This window comes from Jatropha curcas, chromosome 4, assembly GCF_041381405.1.
Source record: "Jatropha curcas cultivar XTBG-Jc1 chromosome 4, XTBG_Jcur_1.0, whole genome shotgun sequence".
NCBI classification, from domain to species: Eukaryota; Viridiplantae; Streptophyta; class Magnoliopsida; order Malpighiales; family Euphorbiaceae; genus Jatropha; species Jatropha curcas.
In genome coordinates, this window is record NC_143154.1 from 27,327,656 (window position 1) to 27,335,639 (window position 7,984).

Consider the following 7,984-nt stretch of genomic DNA (forward strand, 5'->3'; position numbering starts at 1 on the left):
CAATGAACAACTAGCGAACATACTTACCAAGGCTCTATCAAAAGAAAAGTTCTGCTACTTCAGAGGATTGCTTGCAATCTGCAACTTTGAATCAAGGGAAAGTGTTGAGATGTGATTCAAAGGTTGACCGGGTTTTGAGGAGTTTGTTAGTAATTTTTGAAAACTTGTGAATTTGTTTTTTGGTCAATATCTTAGTAGGATTTGTTGCTAATAAATCTCCGACAGGCTTAGTGAATTTCCAAGATTTTTTATTTTTAAACCGTGTAAGCCTACATATATAGGCACATCATAGCTATTTTTAAAATATAGTTAGTCAAAAAGCAATAAAGCATCTGCAGCTTTAATCCCATTTTTTCTTCCTGATGTCTTTTTTAATATCTTTTCCCAACACAAATTTAACACTTAGCATACGAAATTCTACACTTAACAATTGACCCTTCATGAGAAATGATAGATTTTTTATAAATCACGACTTCAGTGCACTGAAATGATAGTTCTTGTTGGGAGGCTTTGGAGGGTGATGAGATTTCAGACTTGAAAGGAAAATATTTGGACCAGTGACCGGCATCACCCTCCCAGTTCCGTCCATCCATTGATTGTCCTTCATTTGGTGCACTACAATTTAGGAGAATTAGATCCGCAGGGGTGTAAGGAGACAGGTTTTGGATTGCAATGGTTGAAAGAAGGGGACTGAGAAGGAGAAGGTAGAAAACTGCAGTGTGCATAATGGAAATTTTCTGTCAGTTTGTTGTAGGTTCTAAGTTCAAAATAGTCAGATTCTTTTTTTTTTTTTTTTTTTTGGAAAGAGTCTTTTGTTTTACATTAGGCCATAGGGGGAGAAGAAATTGGGATTGGTTATTATCTTTCTAACCTATTAATATATTTAGATATTTTCTAGCTTGTGAGTTGTGGGAGAGCTGACATTTAAGATTGAACTATTTGCAATTGTGAATCAAAATATTAAATGCCTTCACGAAAAGTAAAAAAAAAAAAAAAATCATGACTATGATTTGCAGTCTCCAATGGAGGCTGAAAGATGAAGGTGTGAGTTTGGACGCAGCAGCGGAACCAGAAAAAATAAGTAGGGGTGAAAAATTTAACGGCCAGATTAAAGCTGACCAGACTTGGAACGAGGGTTTCTACAAAGTCGGGCTTGATCCAACCGGGCTCAAATGTTTTTGGTGTGGCAAGGTCAAACTTGGCTCGCTTAGGCCCGGCCCATAAATAATTATACTAATAGTGTGAGAAAAGAATTTGCATTGAATCAGCTACATGATACGACAAATTGAAGCATGATGTGATTTTGTCCTTAAAATCAAAGACAATATTGTCGTTTTATTTTTTGGAAAGTAATGATAAGTCAATTTTGTTGTCATTTGTCATTTTGGATGTGACAAAAATTACTATCGGAGAGAAATGTATCTAACCATTCAATTATTATCTAAAACTTGATGATAACTCTATTATTTACTTTCTTCCGCGAAAAAAAATTCAGTTAATTAAAAGGGCAATTAACCCAAACACGAATGTCATACAAATAATCTTTGGATTTTTTTAATGAGTATCCACACTTTATTTGGGGGCAATACTGACATTATTTTGAAGTTTGTGGTGGTATAAAATTCTTTGCCCTAAGAATTTTAATTCATCGCACATTTCTTATCCTTCAATTAAACATTTGAGAGGAGTGCTTTGTGCTCTTTATAGATATGTTTGGTATAAATCTGAATTAGTCAAGTCACGAATTTCGAACATCGGATGATTTAAATATTCTATGAATATTTTTTACATATCAAACCCTTAATTTTAATCGTTTGCTGAACTTAAGTAGATCTTGTCCTTGTAGAGGTCATATTTAATAGTATTGTAGAAATTATTAATAACCCAACATCCTTACTTCAAATTTAACACTTATCATATAAAATTCTACAGTGAACAATTGACACTTCATGAGAAATGATAGATTTTTTATAAATCACGACTTCAGTATACTCAAATGATTATGTATAAGCTTGGATAATTTTGATAGCCTCTCAAACGGCGACTAGAAATAATAGAATATAATCTATACAACAGCAAAGAATTCTACAGCAAATACAGTTCTTCATAATACCGTAAATTAATAATCAAGGATAACAAAGTTATGCTCTGTGATGATAATAACCTCAGCGTGATTAGAGTAGCATTATCATCGAGCTAAGATTACAATACCATCGAGCTTCTTTAATTATATATAATAGCTAAATAATACAGATCCACACACACACTATATATGAATGCTTCAAACCTGCCGTATTTGTATATACGTCGTCTTCTTCTGGTCAACTTGGGGAACCTCCTCTGCAACGATCGTAGGCATTACAAGGCCTGCCAATTTTCATTTCCTTCCCAAGACAATTACCATATATTCCTTCTGTGCAAAATGCTTGTTTATTTAATGCTGGATAAGTAATATAATTATTCTGTTGAAGAAGAATCTGGCTTACATTGGATTCCATCAAGTGCTCTTCGTCTGCAATGAATTCGGGCATATCATCATTCCAAGATCCAGTGATTGTTCTACGGGTCAAAATTGCAGCTTTGGTTGTTGAAGCATTGGTGCAGATGATCAGTATCATTAGCAGAACAGGTAAAGACAATTCGACAGACCCTCCTTTCATTTCAGCTGATCTCTTTTTTGCTTTTTTGCCTCAATTTCTCCCTATATGGAATTATATCAGTGTGACTCTTATTTGGCTGAAGCCTAAAAATTGTGGTCGTCTTTATAGATAGATGGGATAGGGGAAATCCCCTTTAGACCACTGAACTTACCTGGTTTGGTCAACTGAGGACTATAATTTTTATTCGGTCCAATTAGATTCTTCAATTCCCCATTTTTGTTAAAAAAAAAAAAAAGAAATTCTTATTTTTAATTGTAATAAAAAAGTTAAATATTTGGTAGTGTATGCAGGGCCCACTGAAGAAAATATGGACCACAATTATATCTTCCCCTATATTTTCATTAACTAAATAATTCAAAGTGAAAAAAAATATATTTACGTTTTAAATTAAAAAAAAAAAAAACTGATGTCTTTTATGTTTAAAACTTTATTTATATTATAAATTTAACTTGTCACTTTTGTTTAGTTATTATTATAAACAAGTGTCTATCTAAAGTGAGCATATAATTACGTTTCAGAAAATGAGTCTGACTAATGATTAAGAATTGATTTTTTGGATGAACAGATCCAAAAGTGAGTTTGAACAGAACTTCAGGACTTTGTAATGATTTCTCATAAGCATTTGCCAATATTAAGATGCTGGAAAATTTTACCTAAACCGGATCACATCGTATGGACCAAAATAGCGAAAATAAAATTTTTTATCATAGCCTCAAAATAATGAAAATGAAAATTTTTATTGAAACGAGATATTTCTGACCATATATCTGAAAAAAAAATAAAACAAGTAATTTCTTTAAAATATATAGGTAATCTCTAGCATAAAGCATACATATGAATTGAAACCAAAATCACGTTTATGGTGGATGAATTTGAATCCAAATTATGCTAACTACGAACTATATATATATAATTAGAACTATTGCACATCATCAAATTGGTTAAAATAATAATTACCAAGGACTAAAGCTAAGAACTGGTACCAGTGTGGAAAATTGCTTTAACCAAATGGATAAAGTTGAAAGTCCCCAACTATATAACGAAGAACAAGTCTACTTGGAACCAGACTATATTGAAGGTAATGTATTTTATAACATCAGTACATTCAAGTGACTCACATATTATAAGTAGAAATTATTTATCTAGACCGGGTCTATAGTCACATTTACAGACTAAATCAATGACAATAAGAATTTTTTTAAAAGTGTTCCGACTTTATCATTTTTTTTTTCTAATTCATGGTAAAAAATACTCTCATTTCAATTATAAATTTTGTTTTTATTAGTTTACTCCGCGTAGCGAGGCCATAGACTCGGTCTAAGTAAATTTTTCCCGCCTACGTCTCCCTTTAGGGTTCATTTCGAACTCATTCTCCCTGCGCATTAATTATTTCTGAAAAACCTGATTTCACTTCATCAGAGTCATTACTTGGTACTAATTGTGCTCCTTGAATCTCTAATCGATCCATCTGAGAATGTAAATATATCATCATCATCAATGGTAGCGACCTCCTTACACGGCATAGATGATTCTTTCTGGTTCTCACTGACAATATCACTTGCGTGAGAATTTTTCTCAGCAAATTCTTGAAGCTGCAATGCAAATTCAAGGCTCCATATCACATCACACATTTTTGGCCTTTCAGTTGCTTTTTCACGCACACAACTTTCAGCGATCTCCACAAACTTGTTTAAAGAGACAGATGTGATATCACCATGCAACTGTGGGTCAATAATCTGATCAAGAGTTCCTTTTCGACAACATTTTCTTGTCCACTCAACCAAGTTCACTTGTTCTTTGTTTAGGTTTGACATGATTGGTGGCCGGGCGCACAGTACTTCTAACAACACTACCCCAAATGAGTAGACATCAGATTTCTCAGTGAGGTGTTGCCTGCGATAGTACTCGGGGTCAAGGTAGCCTACACTACCTCTAACAACAGTGCTGACATGGGTTTCGTCTTCACTGGTGGGACCTGTTTTTGACAAGCCAAAATCTGAAACCTTGGCCACCCAATTCCTGCCCAATAGTATGTTTGATGACTTCACATCACGGTGGATGATGGTGTGTTTTACACCTGTATGAAGATAATGTAACCCTTTTGCAGCTCCTATACATATTTGTAGTCTTTGCTTCCATGGGAGAGGAGGATTATTTGTTCTGTATAGATGATCTTGAAGGCTCCCATGCGGCATGTACTCGTATACAAGGATCATCTCATCTTGATCATCGCAGTATCCAATCAAAGAGACGAGATGAATGTGTCTGAGCCTGGACAACATCTCAATCTCTGTGTGGAATTCGCGAGTCCCCTGTTTTGACGATGAATTTAGCCTTTTTATTGCAACTGGGATGAATTGATTTTGAATATAGCCTATATACACAGTACCAAAACCCCCAGAGCCAATGATGTTCTGATCTTCGAAATTTCTTGTAGCTGCTTTAATTTCAGCCGTTGTAAATCGACGGCAAAGATCAGTTGGCAGTGATATACCAAAATCATCACTATCAGTTGCTTTCCTTTGTGGTCCTTTCCCTTTTCGTTTGTAGATAAAGAAAAATAGAGCAACAGAAAGAGCAAATATTACACCTATCACAACCCCAACAATAACTACAACAGATAGCCCTTTACTCTTTGTTATCTCCTGTAAGCTTGATTGTTGTTGTGATGATGGAGGAACCACCATTAGCGGTTCAGGGTTGGATCCAGCAAGATTACCATCTGAGTTGTTCAGCTTGAATATCTCTAGACCATTCAAGATTGCATTAGCATAAGTTGAATGACCGGCAGTGGGGTGTAAAGCGAGCCATAAGTCCTGGTTGCTTTGGCTTCCTCCTCCTGGGACCCAAATCACGTAATCTTTGTAGACTGGTATGCTATTACCACCACTCCAGTGGATCACATCTGCTTGTGCTTCAGCTGTCATGTTATTTATAAATATGGAAAACACTCTTTGACCTTTATGAGTGATCTCTTTTTCAGTTTCACAAAAATGGAGCCGGAGAAGATAATTGAAGCCAGAATCAACCAAAAAGTGCCACGTGAGATTGGAATTCTGGTTTACCACAGAATTTGCACTCATCGTACGTTTGGTAATGTATACAGCCTCCGGTGCAACATACGCAGGTGTATCCTTACTGTATTTTACTGTGACGTCACCGCGCCACGCATGCACATTTCCAGGACCACCAAAAATATAAAGGGAATCATCGGACCATCTTCGAAAAATTCCTGTATCGTTAACATTCTCAATATCTCCTCCGCCAACATTTAGACGACAAACAGTTTCAAGAGCCGTTGTGTTGTCGAAATTGAAGATAGTGTTAGCATTTACGAAGGGATAAGCATAGTCGTTATCTTTTGTGTACAGATTGGTTGGCATGGAAACTATTTCTATGCCATTAATGAAAGCAAAAGAATTTGGAGATGGAGTAAAGGTTAAGTTGATGATTGCTTGGTTATCCCATACAGTGATGATAAATTCTTTGACAAAGTATACAACTCGTGGTTGCATTGCAGAAGCAGTTAGATATGAACTGAAGTTACTTAAAAGGGTGTAATCATTCGCAGTGACGGAGAAGAAGGAGGTTGATGTGTCGAGGCCTGAGTAGGTAGTTGGATAGAAGTAAAGACGGATAAAATTGGGTCCCACTGAGACAGGAAACATGCAAGTGTATTTAGAGCGAATGATTCGAGCAGTCATGTAGGGTACCGGAGTAACTGAAGGATCTTGTTGGGAGGCTTTAGAAGCTGAAGAGGTTTCAGAGTTCACAGGACAGTATTTGGACTGCTTATCGGCATCACTCTCCCATTTCCGGCCATCCATTGACTGTTTTCCATATGGTGCACCGCTATTTAGGAGAATTAGATCCGTAGGGGTGTAAGGCGACCTGTTTTGGATTGCAATGGTTGAAAGAAGGGGATTGAGAACGAGAAGAAGGTAGAGAACTGCAGTATGCATAGTAGAATTTTCCGTTAGGTTGCTGTCGGTTGAAGTTCAAAATTATAAGAGAGTATTTTCTTGGAAAAATCTTTTATTTTATAGAAGTAGAAGAACATTTCTTTATACGACATAGTTTCTAGTCAGTTTGGAACAAAAAATTGAAATTGGGAGTGCTTTGGCAATTTTCATTCTAACTCATTAATGGGGTTAAGGAAGACCTTACTGGGATTGACTCAGAAATTTAGGACTCAGTCTTATTGAACCGTTCTTCCCACTTTATTTTTATTTTCCAGTTAATTTTATTTTTGCAATTTATTATCTAAATTAGCTTTTCATTTTCTCTCCATCATTTCGGGAGATATTAATTTGCGTGTTTAGAGATTTTTCTAGCTTGTGAGTTGTGGGACTGGGCCTTGTGGACATCAAAATTTATGAGTGCTATCCATCGATTATTCTGAGCAATAATTCCCTACTGATAACAGAAATTAGTTCACTCGAGCTCTCTTTAGATTGGTGCAGTAAAATTAGAAATTTAAGATTTGAAAATATGTAAGTGTTTAAGGTTTTAAATTATGAACAATTCCTTAAAATTCAATGGCTTATTGCGTTCTTTAAATCTTTTTCTTAGTTCAAAATTTTTTTACTTATAGTTTTAAATGAATTTTTACTTGATTTAATTAAAATTTTGAAGTGATATAAGAATAAATATTATGAAATAATTGGCTGAAAAAAAAGTTAAATATTTGATGTTCATGCCAATCGCAAATGGATATTTACGTGATTATTCAATTTATCTCTTTGTAGATTTAGTTTGAAGCATATATATTAAAGATAAGAGAGATTATTTTCATATTGAAAGGATATGGAAATACTCCTAAGAAAAAAATCTTTATATATATATATTTTTATTTCGCTTCACATAGCTTAATTTCAGCTGTCGCATCTAAAATTATAAATGGAAATAATAAAAATGAGAGTATCACTTGAAAAATCAATGTTTAATTGACTACTTGGAAAATTTTTAATGGCCGATCTATTCTTGTACCAATAATGCAGAAGAAAACGCCATAGACTTGAATGAGTCGGAGTGGAAAAAAATGTGACAAGCAATTTTCATGAAGTCGCATTCTTAGGCCCCCTGCTTTAGACCAAAGTTAGTGGTGTCTTTGCTTTTATGTGCTTTCCTTGTCTCTATTTACCCACTTGCATATACCTATAAACTAATACTCCCTCCATAAATGTAGAGGTGGTTTTAGGATAGTTTGTTGAAAAATGTAAGTAATTTTGAGAATATTTAAGAATAATTAGTAATTTTTTTATTTTATCCTTATTTATCTTAAATGCAACAATCTATATATATATATATATATATATATATAT

The 7,984-nt window shown here is 34.6% G+C and overlaps 1 long non-coding RNA gene and 1 pseudogene across 1 annotated transcript; both read right to left on the reverse strand.

The window, feature by feature from the left end:
* Positions 1–2,083: 2,083 nt before the first annotated feature.
* LOC149497117 (uncharacterized) lies at positions 2,084–2,865 on the reverse strand. The gene is made up of 2 exons (XR_016320388.1): positions 2,487–2,865; positions 2,084–2,413 (listed from the first exon to the last, which is right to left on the reverse strand). It is a non-coding gene; the product is annotated as an uncharacterized LOC149497117 (long non-coding RNA).
* Positions 2,866–3,713: 848 nt separating this feature from the next.
* LOC149497118 (receptor-like protein kinase FERONIA pseudogene) lies at positions 3,714–6,866 on the reverse strand (annotated as a pseudogene).
* Positions 6,867–7,984: the final 1,118 nt, after the last annotated feature.